At 38.0% G+C, this 20,140-nt stretch overlaps 1 long non-coding RNA gene across 3 annotated transcripts; it reads right to left on the reverse strand.

Annotated features, from left to right (window-relative positions):
• Positions 1-4,396: 4,396 nt before the first annotated feature.
• On the reverse strand, positions 4,397-19,946 carry LOC124417403. 3 transcript variants are annotated; one of them, XR_006932136.1, is made up of 5 exons: positions 15,280-19,946; positions 14,336-14,548; positions 14,010-14,123; positions 8,513-8,721; positions 4,397-6,084 (listed from the first exon to the last, which is right to left on the reverse strand). It is a non-coding gene; the product is annotated as an uncharacterized LOC124417403 (long non-coding RNA). The 3 variants fall into 3 exon arrangements; XR_006932135.1 differs by lacking the exon at positions 14,336-14,548; XR_006932134.1 differs by having other exon boundaries at positions 14,010-14,548.
• Between the last annotated feature and the right edge of the window lie 194 nt (positions 19,947-20,140).

A 20,140-nucleotide genomic window follows, 5' to 3' on the forward strand; every position in this document is an offset into this window, starting at 1 on the left:
TTTACTCTTCAGCAAAAGGCACTTTGTTTTTTTATTGATATCAGGGAGAAAAGACCTTCCAATTGCCTTCACATCTTTCCTACTAAGCTAGGAAGGTCTTTCCAGCTTTTCACCGCCATCCTGTCTTTGATAAGTGGTTACACATTAACTTCAGAAAGTTAGAATTGGTCTGGAGCAACACTTAAATTCAATCCTATTCCTTGCCTGTTTTAGACAGCCTTACTATGACACACTTTCTTGTAGTAAAGAATAATTTATTTTGAGTAGTCCACTGTTATCGCTGGAATATTTCATGGAAATAACAGTGGTGAAAAAACACTGTCATACGTAGTTTCTGGGAATCATTCCCACCTCATTTTCCATGATTGTATGATTTTTTTCTGGTCTCTGTCACATGGCAGTTGAAACTTTGAACTTTCACAATGTAGTAAATTGATAAAGGAATTGAAAAATAGATCACATTACTGGTCTATAGGTTAAAAATTAAATATGTCTGTGGCAAAACTGGAAGAGAAAAAAAAACAAAAGGAAATATTCAACCAAGTGTTTATATCTTTTCATGAGCATTTAAGCTTTTTAGAAAACATCTGTGCATAGCATAGCTGTTTTGTTTGAAAGACAAAATGTTCTGAACTTCTGAAAGTACTGCTACACAGTTAGCTTTGTGAATTGCTGTTCCGCTTGTAAGAGGAGATGTATCATTATTTCCCCTACAGTCTACAGGCGAAGACTAGCATGACTGGGTGGCATGAGATGTACTGATGATCAGGATCACATGAAAGGAAACATAGGAGCAGGAACATTCCTAGATTTAATGGGTGTTAAAGAGTTGGATCAGTCTAATCATGTGGTTCGAGAAAACAATATTTTTTCAGACCTCAGATTTTATTGAAATTGCTTCTAATACTTCAAAAGTCTGAGAATGAGAGAAGCAGTCTACTGTATTTCATTCTTACATGGTACAGTATTTTGAAGAAAAAAGTTGCTATTAGGACATGTCTAACTCTCCTCCAGCTGACAATTATAATTTAAAAGTTGGCTCAAACTGAGTTCAGTCATTTTAATTTAAAATGTAATTTTGAAAGTTTTCTTATCTTCCATTTGAATGAAGACCATAAAATTCATAAAAGGAGCTTCTATTTTTCCTGATTTTTTTTTTGGGGGGGGGGGTCAAAAAATGTGTTTCTTTAGAGCTGCTTCTTCTGTTATCAATTTAAGGACAGTGTTATCTACACAGGAGATCTTGAAACTATATCTGAGTTCCAAAATATTGCAAATGAGAGCAGCCAAATGGTGATAAAAACTAGGATGAAAACATTGGTTTCCTCCATAAGTAAAAAGACACTAAGCACTATTATGAGTATAGCAAGCCTTAGGATCCTTCTGTCAATGGGGAAAAAAATTAAATCTTAACAGTACTTTGAGGAGAAGGTTTTAAGCACTTATAACAGTTATTAGAGTGGCTGCCTATTATGTTTACATCTCCAGCTGAGTTGCTCCAATACTCCAATAGATATATCAGTTATGTAAACACAGAAAAAGGATCTGGGAAATATTTAGTATATTTTTCTCTGCTATTTAGATGGGGTTTGAGTCTTCTGTTTTTTCCTCTGAGATGACAGAGTTAAATCCATCTTTTTATTATGCCCATGAACTAAGCACAACTGATCCGGAGATTATTTTTCCCAAAGCAAATAAATGTTTAATGTTTATACTCAAAACTTCCCTATAGACATCAATTAGACTAACGAAGATATTTCATGTATGTAAGAACTACCAAAATCTTTATTCTTGTTTATCAAGAAGTCTTCCTGTTTAGACTGTGCAAAAGACTACACATTAGTTTCGAGACTCCATACTCCATTTGAAACTTTAAAATATTTAAACTGCATGTGTGACATTAGTAATATAATTACCAAATGAGTAACACCTGGCAAAGTAGAAAGACATAATAGAAAGGTTACATGTTCATATATACTGACAATTTTTAAAAAATATATTAATATGTTATTAGAGCACAACAGTGGAAATGGCAAGTAACAAGCACAGTCATTATGGAAGTATTATTTTAATAAAAAATAAACAAGAATCTAGTAGCAACAGCAGCAGTGGTAGTAGTACTAGTAATCATATAAAAATCTGGCTAAGAGTTCTACCTCAATTTCTAGTAAAATTTTCTGAAAATAAGTAATTGAATCCGTGTTTCTTAGCACCCTTTATCTCTCAAATCAGAGAATCATAGAATGGCCTGGGTTGAACACAGTGATCATCTAGTTTCAATCCCCCTGCTATGTGCAGGGTCACCAACCACTAGACCAGGCTGCCCAGAGCCACATCCAGCCTGGCCTTGAATGCCTCCAGGAATGGGACATCCACAACCTCCTTGGGCAACATGTTCCAGTGTGTCACCACTATGATAGTTTTCTGATCAACAGTCACTTTCTATGTTATCATAGCATATATTTTGCAGAGAATGAATAACCAACTGGATGGGAATAATTGCTTCCATATTTGAGCAATATCTGCTCTAATAACTAAGGACAGGAATATCAGTTTTAACAATCTTTCTTTTCATCAAAAATACGCAAGGCTTGGATGAGAGAATATTAATACTACTTACTTTCAGTTTTTGCCTTTCAAGTACATGGTTATTCCACATAGAGTCACAAAAGTACTGTCTGGTATGATGTAGTAGAAAGAGAAGCTGAAGAGTTCCATTTTAAGAGACAGCTCATGTTAAACACTGCATTAAGTAAAAACTACAAATAAGTATAACAAAAGGCTGAGCATGTTGTATTTGCTGTAAATCTTGACAGTTTTTTTCTGTGAATGGCGACCTGAAATGCATTCAGTTATGTAACCTATTACAGTTGTAAGAAAAACTTATAGGAGGAAGTCTTTGAATCCTAAATGAATAACTAAAGCAATGCCAGCATGAAAATAGTAAACATAGGCTAGCAAGGTCTGTCCTAGGCCATTCATGGACAATTCAATATCTGAAAGTAATATTCTGAATATTCTGGATAGAAAAAGATACATAATAGTAATTTTGCTGAGTGATAAATACAGTTCCTACAAAGAAAATGTGACAATCTGCAGTTTTCTTTAGCCAAACGCCTAAAGTGTAGCATATGCTCCAACTCAACAATGAAAGCATTAATATTGCTAAGTAATTATAGTAATAAAAAAGATAATTTGGAAAAGTATTTGCTTTTTCTCAAACCTATGGTGTAATATGTAAAAATATATTCTGATAAATAATAATTCATGGATATTGAGTAAAGCAAGCAGGATGGAAATTTGTAAAATATAGTTTCAATACTCTTTCAAATATTCATCAACAAGACTTATCCTGCACAGATTTTTCCAAGTGTTATATGGGAATAGTACTTACGCCAGTTCTATTTAGGTGTCTGAAACTAAAGCACATATATAAATGTTTTCAAGATTGAAGTCCAAAATTATGACAGCATGACTTTTGAAGGAATACATGTGCACAAAGTTTAAAAATGGAAAACAGCATTATTTATAGTGCATAGGTAAGATGTTATTTTACCTATTCAGTAGTTAAAGATTTGTGGTAGATGTACACATGCATAGTTGAGGTGCTGAACACAACCAGTGGTAATCAGTCCTCATTTCTGTGCTCAGAAATCTTAACTTTGCACCCTTCTGTGAATTCAAAATGCAAAAAATCTTCAAAAAGAAAAAAAAAAACAACTATGCATTCTCAAGGCTCAAGCATGTGTGTCTTGCGGTGCTAATGCTTGAAGACAATGTAAAAAAAAAGGTCATAAATCACAGAACATAAATAAGGCAGGAAAAATCATGGCAATAACTAAGTTAAAGGTATAATTTTGAAAAGGCTACAAATTAGAGTGTTTTAGACCTAGCATGGGATTTATTTGTAATAGATATAGCCCAAAACAGCAAGGTTAACTTTGGGTTCTTTTTTTCCTGTAGAGGAGTTCTGTAAATTGAAATGAATTGAAAACTACCAAACTTTTTCCACAATATAACCTGAATGGAGTAATCAAGGGAAAAATCAATGGCATGAGAGAGCCCAGTGCGTGGTGCACAGTGCACAGTTCACAGCCCAGCAAGGCATAGGAGGACAAAGAAAGAATCACAGAATTGTAGGGATTGGAAGTGACATCTGTAGATCATCTAGTCCAACTCTCTGCTAAAGCTGGTTCCTTATGTTAGGACACTCTCTGACCAGATCCTCCTCGACCAAGGGGAGGCCTTCCTTTCCCCAGACTCTCTCTCTTACCTCCAGGGTCTGGGATTCCCAAGCGGGAAGTCTTAGCAGTAAAGACTGAAGTAATGAAGGCAATAACTTGACCTTCTCAGTGTTCTGAGTGAACCAGGCAAGAAATCAGAATGAACAGAGAGATGCAGAAATCCATACTATGGATATGTATTAGTTTTGTAGCAATGCGGTTTCAGATTAAAAAATAAAAATTGGAGGAGTCCATATTTCAGATAACTTTCTTTTTGGGAAAATGCTATAGCTGCTATGGCACTACACAGAAATATCTTCTTTCTTCCTCTCTCATATCTAGCTTCAGAGAGCTGGGAACAGACGCTTAGGGTAGGATCCACCAAATGAGAGTCAAAGAATGGCTGAGGCTGGCAGGGACTTCTGGGTCCTTCTGGTCCAACGCCTGCTAAAGTAGGGACAACTAGAGCAGGCTGCCCAGGATCACATGATTCTCATTCTATGATTCTATATGCAGGCAGCTTCCGAAGATCTCCAAGGAAGAGACGCCACAAACTCCCCGGGCAACCTGTGCCAGTGTCCCAACACTCACACAGTAAAGCGCTTCCTCATATTTTGGTGGAAAATCTGACCTAATTTTAGTACTTCATATATTGATAGTTAGATCTGAACTGTCTGTACTATCTTCATAGTGAAGAAACAGGCAGTTGTACGACAACATTCCTCTTATAATTAGGTCAAATTAATCACATTCTAGAAATGTTGTTAATCATAAAGGGAGCCCAAGGTGACTAAGATCATAATATATAGGTCATAAACACACAGGATACTTCAGGCTAGGAGGGACCTCAGTAAATCTCCATTCCAACATCTTGCTCACTGAGGTCAAAACAGGTTCATCAGGGCTTTGTCCAGCCAGGTCATGAATCACAGAATCATTTGAGTTGGAAGGGACCCTTAAAAGTCATCTAGTCCAACTCCTTTGATGAAGGTCATCGAGGATGGAAAGACTGCAACCTCTCTTGGCAACCTGTTCTACTGCCTCATAGGGAAAAACTCTTCCTTATATCCAGTCTGATCTACTTTGTTCCAGTTTGTGCCACTGTCTCAAAAATCCCCATGCACTGCTGTAAGGGGCCTGGCTGTATCTCCTTGTTCACCTCCCTATAGGCACTGGGGTCTGCCGTTGGTGCCCTGGAAACTGTCTGTTCTCCAGGCTGAACAAGACTTGCTCCCTCAACCTTTCTCCATTTGGAAAGTGCTTCAGCCTTAGACATCTTGGTGGCCTTCCACTGATTTCATCTCAGATTAACAATGTCCTTCCTGTACAGGGGAGCCCAAAACTGCACGCAGTGTTTAGATGTGATCTAACGAGTGCTAAGTAAAGCTGGGGATAATCACTTCTCTTGACCTACTGAGCTCCTGTTAACACTGATCTGGATTTTCTGGCTTCCCTGCTACAAGCGTTCATATCACTGTCCCGCAGAGCCTTCTCCCTGGAACTGCTGCTTCCCAGTCTCTATCACTGCCAGGGAGTCTTCCTTTTTAGGGTCAGGAGTTTGCATTTGTTCTCATTGAGTTTAATGAAGTTCCCATAAGCACATTTTCGCAACGTGTCTAGGTGTCTGATGAATGGAGCATTGCCTTCCAGCTCATCTGCTGGTCACTTCCAGTTTGGTAGCATCTGACAAATTTCTGCGAGTGCATAATCCCTTCCAGGTCACTGGTAAAGTTGTAAAGTGGGACAGGTCCCAGCACAGATCCTGACAGTTGCCAGCTTCCACAGAGGACTACACTCTCAAACTAGTCATCCAAACAGTTCTTCACTGCTCTGGCTGCTCATCCATTCAGATCATGATTTCCTAACATGGATACAAGAATATTATGGAAGAAAGCATCAATCAACCATCATGACACAGTGGTAGGAGGTGGGGTGTAGCCAGGAATGGTGCCTGAATTAGGCAAGGGATTATTCCAATACCATGTGACATCAAGTGGAAGGACATAAAGTTTATGGGTAGTTGTCTGGGAGTGGGATGTGGGGAGAGAAAAGGGGAAGGGTTAGGAAAAGGAGAAGATGCTGCTTGGGGGTAGGCTAGACATTGTCTGGCAAGAGATGAGATGTTGCATTGCTGGCTGGGTGTTCGTTGGTGGTCAGTAGTACTGTTAGCTGGGTGCTGGTCAGCAGGTGACAAGTAGTTGAACTGTGTATATATATATATATATATATATGGTTGTAATTGCATTTTTGTTTCTTTTTCTGCCTTAGTAAATAGTTTTTATTTCAACCCACAAGTTCCATTTTGTTTCCAATTCAGTCCCTCATCTCACTTGGGGACAAGTAAGCAGACAGCTGTGTGGTGCTGAGTTGCTGTTGGGTTATACCACAACAGCAGTAGCTAAATCCAGGATGAAGGATGCATTAAATACGTGTCCACTTCTTTTTCTATTACATTATGACCAGGAAAGTCTTGAAGTTCTTATAAATCTTCAGAACATTGATGACATTTGAATAAACTGATCTATGACTTCATGCAAACCTCTGTTTTTACTGTCTTTTCTTTTAAAACCTTCTCTCTGTTTGCACTTCACAGCCTTAATAACCTGAACTGTCACATATAATGTGTTTGTTTGCAGCCCATAGCCATTTGGGATCTCTAGACATCTTAGAATTATAACAGTGATCAGTAATATATAATGTGCATGCATTTAATAAACTACTATCACTTATAGCACTTTTTCTACTTTATGTTATAGTTTTATAGTATCCTTAAAAATTTATAAAACGTGATGTCTAATTTATAGCACATGTACACACCAACCTCCACAGGCTAATTGGAGATGCAGGGTTAGTCTATTATAGCTTTTATAGGTTATAAACCATTCCAAAATTAGCTTAGTTTTTAGCATCTGCAGGCAGCACTAACACAGAGAACACATAGATTCATAAATATTTTGCATCACGGATAATATGCCAGCAACACTTTTCAGTTTTTAGCATATAACGTTAAAATGAAAGTGTGCATATTTTTTACCATTTGCAGGGCTCTGCTACACACAGTTATTAAACAAATCAGCTAGTTAATTTGCATTTAATTGAAAGTCTACTGTGTATACTTAAAATGAGATCACAAAGCAATGAGGCTACTGGTGTTAAAGCTATCTTCAACTGACAGTTTATTCCTCTTGCATGTTGTAGTGATAGCTTTTGTTTTGCCCACGATCAAATTACTTAAAAAATTACCATTACACTTCCTCATAGAAATCTGTGGAAAAAGACTGAGTAGAGATAGAATCTAGATGCTCTGTTTTGCCCAGTGATCATTGTGTGCAGCAGGAAGGGGCTAAATGGTACTGGGAAAAACAAGGGACTTGACAGTTGAGGAAAAGCTTTAATTCAACAAGCATCTCTTTTCAAGATAGGCAACCATGTAAGTCTTTTTCTTTATGTCTAGACTGACCTACTGGGGTCATGCTGTGGGGTCCTGAACTCCCAATATAACAGGTATGCAGGCCACTACAGCTTTCTGCTTTCTCTTTAGACTCAATATCTCTTTCTTTTCCCCAAAAACAAGGGTCTACAAGTATACAGGGATGCCAGTACATGCCTGTGTCTCGTAGCTGGCTGTACATCTGGCCTGAGGAATGAGGAATGAAAATATCACCAGGTCTGATAGTATAAACACTACTGTTGCATTCACAGGCAGCTCAAGTAGCAAAAATGTTTCCTATGGTTTATGCAAAGCACAGGAGTCCTCCAGTACTGACAACAGATCAGTGTCATGGCAGCTTCCAGATGGGAATACCCAGTTGTTGGTCATTACCAGGGAGCCACCAGCCAGGTGATGGACAGAAGGCTAGTCTGGCACATAGACTGTTAAACTGAGTTCAAGTCCTGTTTCTGCTAAAAAGTCTTGTATCATTCACAGCAAGTTCTGTTCCTTACTTTAAAATGAGGCTGGTACTACCTGTATTTTTTGTTTGTCTTGTAAACTTTTCCATTGCAATCTTTCAGCATACACTGGCATTTGGACTGACAAAGGTCTCAGTGTCAGCTGAAATTCACAGCACATATCTTAAAAGCAGAAATAAATGAGAAGAAAAACAGCACTGTAGCATTTAGGCATGTTGCTGGCAACAGCACTGTTCCAGTACCTGACAAAGTGTTATCTAATAACAAGGAAATGGCAGAATACCATTATTTCAATGGCTGCAGGAATATTATACTGATCTACTTATCTATTCTGTCAGGGCTCTGACCTTGAGCTGGCCTCATTACTCTGGACTCACCTGGTAAGACCAGCAGATGGTGGCTGTCCTTAGCTGCTATCAGGCATGATCCCGATCCACTGATCTTGCTTCCTGCTTGGCCTCAGACCCACCACACCTCTGCAGATGTGCCCAGAGACCTGGACAGTTGGCTGGTCTGGTACCCAAGTCTTTGCCATGTTCATATGCCATGAGCTGCTGCGCAGCAGCCCCACCATCACTTCCAACAGCTATCCAATGGAGTAAAGAACAGAACCAAACACACATTTGAGGATCAGTAAGTAACAGAAGTATGACCTCTAACAGCTGGAAAATGCCATAATTACAGTGAAAAAAAGGCCAAGTGCAGAGGGTATATCTGGCCAATATCTTTTTATAGTCTAGCTGTATGAAAGTTCTTTACCTCCTCTCCGTAGTCATTATCCTTCAGAAGAACCGCAATCCAATATATATTGGATTATTTTGGCTATATACATATTGGGCTATATAGCCCAGTATAAGCTTAAGCTATACCTTTGAGAATATCAATACAACATGTCTGTAGGTTTTTGCAGTGTGTTAAATCCTAAGATGCCACTACTTTATCTTCATTTATTAAGATGATTAGTTGGGAACAGGGAGGAGATTAACTGTACTCTACATAAGTTACAATTTAGTTGGCTTTAACTATTGCTAAAGAAAAACTAGATTATCTCTTCCAAAGGTATTTTGTGCCCTTATCTAAGACTGCCCACTGACTCTAAATACAAGCTAACTTTAGTAAGGACGCACTTGAACTAACTTAACCCACTTAAATATGGCTGGGCTTCAAAGCTGGCTGGTATTTCCCTTGCACTGAACAGTGGAGAACTCTTCAGTCAGCTAATCTGGGTGTTTCTCATGTTTCCTCATGAGTGGACACTGCACCTATCCAACCGTTTTCCACAACCCCCCGTCACTTGGAATAGTCATGAACACTGTTTTTTACACTAAAGAGATTAGAATAAATGTTGATAGAAGACAAACTCTGCAGCTTAAAGAGCTCTGTCTCTGTGTCTCATATCTATGCCTTTATAAAAAATAAATGCATAGAAATTATATCTTTAGAAATTCTATTGTGATACGTGGCTGTAAACCACATCAGTATCAGTATTTTTATCCACACTATCATCTGTATCAACATTTTAAAACTTGTGTTTTTTTAAATGCACAACATCTTTTCCGATAATTCAAAATAGGATTTTTTTTTTTTTTCATGTGTTTGGTGTTTCTTAGATTGCTCCTATAAAAAAAAAATCCTTTGGAGAGGGTGATCTGTTTATCCTTGATATTTTTTTCATGCCATACACTCTCTGGCCTGGAAGTATCTGACCAGTTTCTCTGAACTCTTTCTCCTGGACAAACACAGGACAGCGGAGCTCCACAGCCCTGGCCTAAAGGTGGTCAACAAAGTTTTTAGTGCGATCATTTTATGATTACTGATAAATCTGAAAATATGAAAAGGCTTACAGCAGGCAAAGAAGTTATTCTTTATAAAAATGTTCTCATGTCTTTAACTTCATGGCCTAAATGTAAAGTGTCAGCAGTTATTCAGAATGAGTTTTTGGGAAGATCACCTGAGTTGCAAATGTGTCTGTTTTTGAGAAAAACTACAATCACAAAATGTTAAGCAATCATCCTCTGAAAATTTGCCCCTTTTCAGGCATCTCAGAAAGAAAATTTAAATGTAGGAACTCAAAGCCAGGTTGATATTTAAAAATATAAGATAAATATAGAAGAAATCCTGGCTTGGATGAAATATTTCATAAAATTATCCCCAATAAATTCTTCTAGTATTATCAAATTCTCAATTCAATGGTTGCTCAACAAACAAGAGATGTTTTATTTTTCTGAAATGGTATAAAATGAAGGATTTCAACTAGCAAAGTAGTTTCCCTTGATTATTTTCTGTGCTTCCTACTTCGTCCATTCAGAGTTCTGTTGTTTAGTTTGTTTATATCTCCCTCGTTAGTTAAACTAACTACATGTTAGTTAAACTAATCCACATGTATCTTAGTATATTTATAGCAAATATCACTCCCTCACAGATACCCTTTGCTGATGACAGTAACTTCTATATTTAGTTGAGCAGCATACTTACTGAGCGCTGGTACAAGTGTTTAGTTTCAGATTTGTAACACAGTAAGGTTTTCCTGAGCAAACAACATTACGGACATCTTGCTATGGGTGATAACGAAGATGTCAAATACTTGTTTAAAAATCACATTTATTCTTTCATATCCGAGATCTAAGTATCAAAAATTACGCCAGTTTCAAATCTCAGACTGTGCATGTTTTTTGGAGTTAAAACCCCAGAAAATACATATTCATATTGAAACAATAAGCAAATACCAACATACATTTCTTTTTGCAAAATCTGGCAGAGATTTTGTTTGATTTGATTGCAGGCTAGCCATTGCCATGCCCATCGTGCTACTAGAAGAGTGTCACTGGAGCTATCTCCCCTGAATATTTTGGGAGAGCCCTCTAGTGAGAGAACAGTAGGGGTTTTGGAAAGGGTTGTTTTGGGGTTTTTTTCCTGTTACACCACACGACTGAAAGGCACTACAGGACATTGCGACAATAGGGGAGATGAATGAAAAGAGGGTATTTTGCCCAAATAATCACAAGCTAGGTGCAACATGGGTTGATAGTGATAGGACAAGGCGGAATGGTTTTAAACTGAGACAGGGGAGGTTTGGGTTAGGTATTAGGAGGAAGTTTTTCACTCAGAGGGTGGTGATGCACTGGAACAGGTTGCCCAAGGAGGTTGTGGATGCCCCATCCCTGGAGGCATTCAAGGCCAGGCTGGATGTGGCTCTGGGCAGCCTGGTCTTGTGGTTGGTGACCCTGCACATAGCAGGGGGTTGAAACTCAATGATCATTGTGGTCCTTTTCAACCCTGGCCATTCTATCATTCTATGAAAAAACCATTGCAGATCAGGCCAGACCAGAGTGCTTTAAGGAACTGTATAAAACATTGTGGTTATCACCCTCTGCTCTGTGTGTGACTCTTCATTCACTCTCCAGTTTGAAAGGAAAAAAAAAAGAAAAAAAAAAGAAAAGAAAAAAAAGGTTGTAGAGCTGTTATTAGCAAATGTGCTACATTTTTTTAATGGCAAAATTCTGCACCTTTTTGCATAACGTAAGTAGGAAATACTGTCATAGTTACTGGCTCTTTTAGGAAGTAATTTAACAGATCTACATGAGCCTTTGAGAAAGTTCTGTGTTCTCGGAGTATCAGTTTTTGAGTAAACTCAGTTATACTCAAGAAACTGAATCCATTCAACCTCATATACAGAATACAATATAAGTAATATTCTCCTCATCTTATTTTGATGCCAACTAAAATAATTCTATTTATGTTTTTGTGAGTTAATTCCTTTTCAAGCTGGCATTCATAACTAGTCAATATGATATATAAAGATTAACTTCAAATACAAATAAACTTCATTAATGATCTGACCACCCACATGTAGCTGTGCAAAGAACACTGACTTGAGAAAGAGATTTGAAGCAACACGTGTTCAAAAGATAGGAGCTGAAAGAAAAACAGGGAAAAAAATAAAGTTTAATTTAAATTTACTGCAAAATTTAATTGCATTTCTTCAAGGATAAAACCCACTGGTTAACTACCATTCATTTTATGAAGCTGTAATATCACCTGCAAAAGGATCTAAGTAAGAGCAGTATCTGAGTGTGCTTAACCAAGAGGACAAGAACAAGATCATAATGCCACACATACCTTGCAATGTCCACTCTTGGAAAGATGATCTCAAGTCCTACTCTCATGCTCCCTTATCCTGCGGTATATGGTCATAGAATCATAGACTGGCCTGGGTTGAAAAGGACTACAATGATCATCTACTTTCAACCCCCCTGCTATGTGCAGAGCCACCAACCACTAGACCAGGCCACCCACAGTACAGTCTGCTACAATGAAAACTGGAAGCATTAAGTAACATTGGCTCTCAGAGAAGTGTCTTGTAATGCTTCTCTACAGTGAAAAACACTACACTTCTTGAAAGTCTGCGCTAAAGCAAATGGAGCTATTTAAATTAAAAGTATTATTATTCAGTGCCATAAAAGAACAACAGATCAGGAAGCATACAATTCAGAGTTTGCAGGAAGTATTTTAATGGAGAAGGCCAGCAGGTAGTCTGTAGATATTTTTCTGTTTCTATATACTGCATCATAATGTTTAAATGGTTCGTATCTAAATCTGTGTTTGGAAGGATTTTTTTTAAAAAGTTTTCTTAAACAACTATTAGAAAATGACAGAATGCCACTATTGTTGCAGCTGGAAGGAACCTCTCGAGATGAAGGGGTTAGATGTTTTCTCAAGCAAGGTCAGATGTCATTCACATTCAAAATAAAACAGCTTGCAGAAAAAAAAACAAGAACAAACAAAAAAAACCAACCAACCAAACAAACAAAAAAGGATTTTGACAGTAATAGCAGCTGAAAATGATATATAACATACCTTAGTAAATAAAAGTCATTTTTAGCAAAAACAAAGGCATAAAAGCAATTTAAATTCTTCAGTAGCACAAAGGTTATGCAGATCAGTGTATTCGGAAAAAAAAAAACAACCTTCCCCTTTATCAGTGGCTGCAGAAGAAAATTCAAAAAAAAATCTCTCTAAAATGTGCTGGGAATCTATTTATTTACTAGCTATTTATAACACTATGAATAGACTGTGTTTGATAAGAATTGCTTAAAATATCTAGTCCTTAATTTAGTCTTCACTGAATCTTGTAGAACAAAGATTTTGAAAGTTTTTCTAAAAAAAATCACCTCTAAAAACAGATCTACTGACTTTCCCTAGGAAAATAATTCAGGCTGCCCCTACAGCGTCACCAACACTGGAAACAATGTTTGTGCTCCCTCTACTGGCTCTGTAGCAGCATCAACACAAAACTGATCCCCACCACACCATTAGCAACAGAGAAAATGCGAACCTAAAGCACCATACTGTTATAGAATCCTTAAAAAAAAGAGAAAGAGAGAAGAGAAAAAATTGGAAGTTTTTTCTTTCAAATACAAAACTGAAGCATTAAAAAAATAGATTTTATTTCCAAGCTTTCTGATTTCTTTCCCAAGATCTACCATTGAAAAATAAAATAATGTCTTGCACAAAGGATGACAGCATTTTCTCAGTATTAGCAATCATAGAATCACAGAATGACCTGGGTTGAAAGGGGCCCCAAGGATCATCAAGGTCCAATCCCGTGACACAGGCAGGGCTACCAACCTCCAGATCTGGTACTAGACCAGGCAGCCCAGGGCCCCATCCAACCAGGCCTTGAATACTTTCAGGGACGGGGCATCAACAACCTCTCTGGGCAGCCTGTTCCAGCACTTCGCCATTCTCTCTCTGTGAAGAACTTCCCCCTGACATCCAATCTAAACCTTCCCTCCTTGAGCTTAAAACCATTCCCCCTTGTCCTATCACTGTCTACCCATGTAAAAAGTTGATTCCTCTCCTTTTTATAGTCACCTTTTAAATACTGGGAGGTTGCAATGAAGTCTTCTCTCAGCCTTCCCTTCTCCAGTGAAGTAATTTTTAATAATCCATCAAGTTATCAAAAATCTGATCTCTGTAGTGGAAAATCTGAAAGTTGTAAAACAATAGAGTTTATTGAATAAATTCTTCACAAAGAAGATTTAAATAACCTTTTTAATACTAAAAGTAAACTAATTCTTAATTGATTATTCAGTAAATCCAATAACTCCCCCAAAGCAAAGAATTAAAGAATAGAAGAATAAAAGAATAAGATCCTCTTGGGGGTTATTTACTTGTGTATTTCTGTAGGAAGAACTCACACAAATAAGATTTCACTGCTTCACTATACTGGATTCTGCATACAGTATTCTGTTGTGAAGAAAAAATAGGTACTCTGAACAATCTTCATCTCTAGTAGGGGTGTAGCCTTCAAAATTCTTTGGCAGTGCTTTGAATCTGCTGAATAATAAAGCTCTTCCATTTGTGGTGTGAAGCCATCTTTGTTGGATCAGTCATGTGGTCTGTCTGAGCAGCTGGCAATAGGATTTAAATGTAACAAGCATTTATTTATAAAATAAAAATAGATTAGTGGTTTCAAGATAAATGGAAAATGTACATTTTGCCACTTATGATTATTATTTCATTCACTACAAGTTCAGCTATGAACTCATAGAATTAAGAGGCAGAAGACCATACCATGCCTCAGGAATGTCTTAACTCCAATGTGATGTATCCTGCACAAACACTTATTTGAGAGAATAATTCTCCTCCACTTCTGTTGAATTTAGCAGGAAAGTGGTATGAGCATAACTAGCAGGAAGGGCAAAATCAAGATCTTGCTTGCTTCCTCCATGGTTTATGTATGATTAACATCTGACACTCAAAGGATACTATGCCTTCTATTTCTTTATAGAATCTGTGTACAAAAATACACTAGATAGTACCACCTCAAAACCTGGCACAGACAAAAGTCAACAGTCCACGTGCTGTGCAATGTTGCACAAAAGTGTACGTTTATGGCCAAAAATGGGTCAGAGAATTAGCTGGTATGTAAGCACATAAAACAGGAATTTGGAAATGACATTTGGGATGGACTTAAGTAAGCCAGTGTCTCTTCTCCAGCAGTCCTACATACAGAGCACATGCTGAGACAAACAATGAGAGTACAGTGCAGTCCTCAGCGTCACAGCTACATCCTGCCTCAACCACGCTCATCCAATGTGTGTTTTTGAAAGGGAATTTGGGAACATGGGCAGCCACTTACCCTCACTTGCAGGCACAAATCCAGGTGTGGCTCTGTCCTGTAATTGTTTGCTCATGCAGAGACCGCGGTGACACAGCTGGTACTTGTTGACTGCACCAAGATGCCTTCTGGAAGACGAAGCTCTGCTTGTTGGTGTCATAGAGGCAGAGTTATGAACTATGTCTTTCCTTTCCTGCTCCACCTCATTTTGGGAAGAAGAGGATGTCTTAATTACAGCCTGGGCCCTTTTTCAGTCATTGTTTCCATAGCAGAGGTAGGGGCTAAGCTTCATTTTGATGCCATTAGCAAAATGGAGCAATCCACAGCAAGCTGTCCCCATATTAGTTCAGTGAGGCTACTAATGAGGCTCCACAGCATGAGCATCTTGTAATACAAAACTGACCCATTTCATTTCTTAAAACACGATGCCATTTAGAAATACACTATATAGACTTAGTACACAGTATGACTTGGTAAGAGCAAGGTTTGTTGTTAAATATCTACCATTGGTAATGTCTCTCTCTATATTTAAGCAGTGATAACATACAGTTTGTAGATTTGGCTTTTGACTGCAATGCTGACTTCGGCTTTCAAGAAAACCTCTTTAACAAGTGTTAATGTCAGTTCAAATAAGCAATGCTCAGCTCCGTGTTTTGCAATCTTGGGCTAAATGCTACAACATGAGCTACAAATACCTGAAAGATCTGCTTGCTCAGGTGTTTGGAAAATTAAAAATAAAAATAATAACTCACAGAGAGATTTTCAGTCCATCCCTAATGAGCCTAGCTTACACATGTGAATACAGAAGAAGGATGGGATCACAGCCACGTTTAGAAATATCTACTAATACATTCTTCTGGGAAACCTATATATTGGGATCACACAAAAAAGCCAGCTGCTGATTCTAAAACTACAGATGGATGAAATTGATTCTGTACTTGTAAATTAGGCAAAGGAACAGAACAGAGTAACTGCGTACATCTACAGGTGTACAAATGTATATCTACACATCTTGAAATAGCAAATAACAGCAAAAGCCCAAACTCACAGGAAGCGTAAACTAAAAATCTGAACAACAAAATATTTCTGTTACCTAAAGCCAACCTGATGCCATTCAATTTCACTGACCCTGATATTTCACACAATGATTTGGGGCTGAGCTGTGGCACATTGCAAGGAAGTAAAACCCTCCATCTCCAGATCATCCACTCAGATACTTATAAGGCCTGTAGTGCTTCAGTGCTTTTATTTGTTTGGATTTTGGGAAGATATTAGGAGCTTTGTGCCTGGAACTGGAGGGTCCAACATACCAAACCAGAATCACATTTAACATTAGTGGAAAACCTATAATCAGAGAAGAATGGTTTCATGTGATAGCAGATGTTACCTCACTTTCCTATTAAAAATAAAATAAAGGGAAGCATTAGCTGGGTAGATTGAAGAATTTAATAATACTGTAGATCAGTCTGGCAGCTTAAAAAAAATAAACTCATGTAGGAGAAGACAAACAAAACCCCTAATTACTATTCTATTTATGACAAAGACACTGTCTGGTAAAAGGGAGACAGGCCTGGCAAAAAAGATAGATGTTCTCCAAAACTTATTCTCAAGTATTAACTATTTTTTGTTTCAAAAAAAACTTTGAAGAACAAATATAAGTCAAAAAGAGACTAATGGACATTCAAGAAAATGTCAACTTTCAAAAAAAGGTCTTTAATTCTTAAAAATCCAACCCTTACACATTGACAAAGATTGTGTATGATCAAAATCCCCATAGCCTTGGAGAGAATTTGGTTAAAAACTGGGGGGGAAAAAAGACAAAAATATCTCTGTCTTGGTTGGCAATATTCATCTATAAAATAAGTGGCTGAAATGGTGAAAATGTGCATAACATTATTCTTAGTTGTAAAAAATGAAAGAGAGAAGACTACTGCAAATGAGGCGCACAATAAACTTATGAATTTGGGAGTTATAATATATGAAAACATCCGTACTACTCTAAAGAAATTAACAATGTCTTTATAAACTAAAAGTGCTAGTAGGAATCAGAGATATAAGAGAATAAGATTTGTATTTCTTTTTTAACATGACAATTTATTTATACTTTAAGATTGTTGATGTTAAAATGCACTTTCTATATTAATGCAAAGCATGTATCCATCTATTTACATATTTTGCAATAGCTGTGATTTAGTTCCAATTAAATGTTTGGTCTCTACAGATCATATTCACAATACAGTGCATCACTATCATTTAGCAAAAGGAACTGATTTTCTAAATGAAGTTGTTATAGTTGTTGAAACCTAAGAAGAGTATTTTAAATTCTTCATTTGCTACTTTCCGATCTTTTCAAAAATTCATTCTTTCCCTTGGTATCTTCCTCCTGACTTGCATTATATAGGCAGGGATGACATTTATGTTTTTCTTTTTTTTTCCTCTTGGGCCGTTTATGAACTTTACACTGAACAGGTACAGGAGAAAGTAGGTTATTTGTCTCATAGAAATATGGCAAGTTAATAATTACTTTGACCCTCTGCACAGATTCCCTATTATGTTGCATTAAATGAAATATGATTTTCAAGATGTTTTTAAAGTGCTGATTTCATGTGCGACTACAGTTTAAGCAAAGCCTACTTCTTATTTTGTAAACTACTATGATTCTTACCACGTATGCCTTAAATAGAAGCCATCTTATGTAAAGAACCCACCTGATATGTCAGAGGAAATTTTATTCTCAGATCTAATGAATACCTGTTCACTTTGGTTTCCTCTAATTCCTGCCATGAAATTAAATGAAAATTGCTTTAAAAGTGCTACAGAACATTGTGGCAACTTCTGAAGATATTGCTTCTAAAACTTTAAGTCTTAAAGTTACTCCACAAATGCTGAAAGAGGAACTGTCAGCAGCTATGAATGTATTTATTATAGTTAATATTGTCACAGAAGGATGACAGTGCATGCTTCTATCAGCACTGTAATGTTCATAATTTACATGCAGACGAAGTGCACAAAATGTACTTGTGAAATACACTTGTGGATCACAAATTTTATTTACTTACAACCGTGTGCTTTTGAATAGCTTGACAGCAGTTTAGAAAATGAGGTGTCAGACACAGTAAAGTTGCTACCAACATTATATCCAAACATTTTATGAGAGGAAGAAGCGGAGGCAATGTTTTCTTGCTGGCTTGTATATTTAAGGATCAAAGGTAGTTACCAAGATGACAGTGAAGCAGACTGACACAGTGTTTTCCTGAATTATTTCTACTAGACACTGGTTTTTGCAAAGGATTAAGGGCCAGATTCTTATCACAATGCCTGAATTCTATGTGCCTGTCCCTTCAGAGATAGATCACACCCAAGCTTAATAACCCTTTTACATGTTCAAGGGGAATTAACTTACATCTTGGTGATTGCAAGCCAAGGATTTTTTTTTTTTTTTTTATGTGGACAAAACAGCCTCCAAAGAATTTCACATGCTGGTGACCTTTTGTCTACTGACTGGATCTGCTGCTCACTCTCCACTATGCAGAGAAATCAAAATCTATCTTGAAATTGGAAGGACCTCATAAACGTACCTGCAAAACTGGTAGTTTTACTGGTTGGCTTATTTAGCTATGTTGGATACTTGACACCTTCTCTGCAGAAGTTCTACTCAGCAGCATGAGAAAGAATAAGGAATGTAATAGACTATGGTCCTTGTTCTGTAACAGATTCAGAGAGGTAAAGATTTTTTTTCAGGGGGAAGGTATGAAGGGTCTGTGGTGAGATGCTACCAGCAGAGAGAAGATAGGGATGGATTTCGAAGGAGTTCCCCAGCCAGGACAACAGCCTGGTATTCCTGCATCCAAACATACCTTATCATCTTTACCAGTGGACTCCAAGACTACTTCTGCTATTATCCTGATTCCATGTAACATACGTAGGACATCAGGATGCTGACATATTGACAGACTGGTCAAGATCAAAGTTGCTGTCCAGTCTAGCCTGATTACCCAAACTCTATAGTTGTGAGAAACAGGAAGGCAGCTCAACAGTCATGTATCTGCTCTGCCCTCAGTCAGAAAGTCCACTACTTCCTTGGAATATCTGCCTCTGTTTAATGACTATATAAAACAGCTCACAACCCGGGGTTAGATGCTGGCTTGTCATAAGTCTACTGAATCTAGGCAGATAACATCACATCAGCCATGTTGTTCAGTACTCAGCAAATGTGAGGTACTGAAAAATAGCAGAAGTACTTACTGCTATTTCAGGTATCTCACAGAACATCTCAGGATCACTGCGGGCAGCCTCTTTGGGGCTCAGCAACCCCAGGGAGATGGAGCAGAGCCTCAGCTTCCCTCGCCTGGTCTGAGCTGTGGCATCCGCCATTCCCAGATCAGCAGAGGCGATATGGGTGCTTCCTGGGATCTTAATCCTAAAGGCAGAATCATCCCATGCTGGGATGGTGACCATCTGCCTTACACAGTGCCTGTGCTGGTGTTTTTACCCAGACGTATGCTCTGTTGGGTCTAAAAATACCTCACTCCCCGCTGCAGGGTTGCATTTAACAACAGTCTTCATGAACACGGGCTGTGATGAACTGATCGGGAGAATGCTGAGAATTTTTTTTTTTTTTAAGTGATTTTAAGCAACTTTCCAGTTGTTGACATTCATGGTGCTTTGTATCACAGGGGAGGGGGAAGCACTCTCCCGCGTTTCTGTTTCTCCGAGACGCGTTTCGTTATGACAGCATCCCCTCCGCTCCCCAGAAGGCTCTCTTCCCTGCCAAGAGCCGTCTGCAGCCACTCCGGGCAGAGCCAACGAGAACGACCAACGCCTCCGCCGCCATCACCGCCCACAACCGTCGCCATGCAGTCAGGCCTGGCTCCGCCTCCCG

Source organism: Gallus gallus, chromosome 1 (assembly GCF_016699485.2).
Source record: "Gallus gallus isolate bGalGal1 chromosome 1, bGalGal1.mat.broiler.GRCg7b, whole genome shotgun sequence".
In the NCBI taxonomy this organism is placed as follows: Eukaryota; Metazoa; Chordata; class Aves; order Galliformes; family Phasianidae; genus Gallus; species Gallus gallus.